This window comes from Macaca nemestrina, chromosome 7, assembly GCF_043159975.1.
Source record: "Macaca nemestrina isolate mMacNem1 chromosome 7, mMacNem.hap1, whole genome shotgun sequence".
Lineage (NCBI taxonomy): Eukaryota > Metazoa > Chordata > Mammalia > Primates > Cercopithecidae > Macaca > Macaca nemestrina.
The window spans coordinates 70,944,843-70,947,465 of NC_092131.1; the positions used below are offsets into that span (position 1 = coordinate 70,944,843).

General features: G+C 44.5%; 1 pseudogene; it reads right to left on the reverse strand.

Moving 5' to 3' along the window:
* Window positions 1-2,290: 2,290 nt before the first annotated feature.
* LOC112425976 (U6 spliceosomal RNA) lies at window positions 2,291-2,391 on the reverse strand (annotated as a pseudogene).
* Between the last annotated feature and the right edge of the window lie 232 nt (window positions 2,392-2,623).

Here is a 2,623-nt window from a genome sequence, read left to right on the forward strand (position 1 = left end):
GTAGGGTTTCTGCCGAGAGATCTGTTGTTAGTCCAATGGGCTTCCCTTTGTGGGTAACCCGACCTTTCTCTCTGGCTGCCCTTAACTTTTTTTCCTTCATTTCAACCTTGGTGAATCTGAAAATTATGTATCTTGGGATTGGGTTGCTCTTCTTGAGGAGTATCTTTGTGGCATTCTCTGTATTTCCTGAATTTGAATATTGGCCTGCCTTGCTAGGCTGGGGAAGTTCTCCTGGATAATATCCTGAAGAGTGTTTTCTAACTTGGTTCCATTCTCCTTGCCACTTTCAGTTACACCAATCAAACGTAGATTTGGTCTTTTCACATAGTCCCATATTTCTTGGAGGTTTTGTTCATTTCTTTTCACTCTTTTTTCTCTAAACTTCTCCTCTCACTTTATTTCATTCGTTTGATCTTCAGTCACTGATATCTTTTCTTCTGCTTGATCGAATCGGCTATTGAAGCTTGTGTATGCTTCATGAAGTTCTCATACTGTGGTTTTCAGCTGCATCAGGACATTTAAGCTCTTCTCTACACTGATTATTCTAGTTAATCATTCATCTAACCTTTTTTCAAGGTTTTTAGCATCCTTCCGCTGGGTTAGAACATGCTCCTTTAGCTCGGGGAAGTTTGTTATTACTGACCTTCTGAAGCCTACTTGTATCAACTCATCAGACTCATTCTCCATCCAGTTTTGTTCCCTTACTGGCGAGGAGTTGTGATCCTTTGGAGGAGAAGAGGTGTTCTGGTTTTGGGAATTTTCAGCCTTTCTGCTCTGGTTTCTCCCCATCTTTGGGGTTTTATCTACCTTAGGTCTTTGATGTTGGTGACCTACAGATGGGGTTTTGGTGTGGATGTCCTTTTTGTTGATGTTGATGCTATTCTTTTCTGTTTGTTAGTAACAGAAACAGACAGGCCCCTCAGCTGCAGGTCTGTTCGAGTTTGCTAGAGGTCCACTCCAGACCCTGTTTGCCTGGGTATCACCAGCAGAGACTGCAGAACAGCAAATATTGCTGCCTGATCCTTCCTCTGGAAGCTTCATCCCAGAGGGGCACCCATCTGTATGAGGTGTCTGTCGGCCCCTACTGGGAAGTGTCTCCCAGTCAGGCTACATGTGGGTCAGGGACCCACTTGAGGAGGCAGTCTGTCCATTATTGGAGCTCAAATGCCATGCTGGGAGAACCACTGCTGTCTTCAAAGCTGTCAGGCAGGGACGTTTAAGTCTGCAGAAGCTCTCTGCTGCCTTTTGTCCAGATATGCCCTGCCCTTAGAGGTGGAATCTAGAGAGGCAGTAGGTCTAGCTGAACTGCAGTGGGCTCTGCCAAGTTCGAGCTTCCCTGCCGCTTTGCTTACAGTGTGAGCATAGAACTGCTTACTCAAGCCTCAGCACTGGTGGACGTCCCTACACCCGCCAAGCTTCAGCATCCCAGGTGAATCTCAGACTGCTGCGCTAGCACCAAGCAAGGCTCCATGGATGTAGGACCCACTGAGCAAGGCATGGGAGGGACTCTCCTGGTCTGCCAGTTGCGAAGACCATGGGAAAAGCACAGTATTTGGGAAGAAGTGTACCATTCCTCCAGGTATGGTCACTCACAGCTTCCCTTGGGTAGGAAAGGGAAATCCCCCAACCCCTTGCACTTCCAGGGTAAGGCAATGCCCCACCCTGCTTTGGTTCACCCTCTGTGTGATGCACCCACTGTCCAACCAGTCCCAATGAGATGAACCAGGTACCTCAGGCGGAAATGCAGAAATCCCCTATCTTCTGCATCAATCTCACTTGGACCTGTACACCAGAGCTGTTCCTATTTGGCCATCTTGGAAGCGACTCCAATAGTCTTTTTTTTTTTTTTTTTTTTTTTTTTTTTAAAAAAGCAGTTTTCGCTTTAATGAAAAGTGAGCCTGGGCATACTGGCTCACACATGTAATCCCAGCATTTTGGAAGGCCAAGGTAGGAGGATCACTTGAACCCAGGAATTGGAGACCAGTGTGGACAACATAGTGAGACCATGTCTCTACAAGAAATAATAAAACAAAAAATAGCCAGGCATGGTGGCTCATGTCTGTAGTCCCAGCTACTTGGGAGCCAGAAGGGGAGGATCACTACTAGCCCGGGAGTTCGAGGTTGCAGTGAGCTATGGTCACAGCACTGTGCTCTAGCCTGGGCAACAGAATGAGACCCTGTTTCTAAAGAAAAAGAAAGAAAAGTGATCAGATAGTACAGAAGTTATCTTATACCATGTCACCCCCAGAGTTTCTCTTATTATTTTTTGTTTTATTTTTAAATTTATTTTTTTAATATGGAACACTTCACAAATTTGTGTGTTATCCTTGTGCAGGGGCCTAATATTCTCTGTATTGTTCCAATTTTATGTGCTTTAGTCCCTTGCATTAGTATTTGTTACAATTGATAAACCAATATGGATACATTATTAACTAAACTCTGTAGTTTACATTGTGGCTTATTCTTGGTGTCACACAGTTTTATAGAGTTTGCCAACAGCACTGTGTCATGTATTTACTATTACAATATCATACAGAATAGTTTCACTGTCCTAAAAATCCCCTGTGTTCATCTATTCATCTCTGCCACTCCCACACTCTCTGGCAGCCACTCTTTTTTTTTT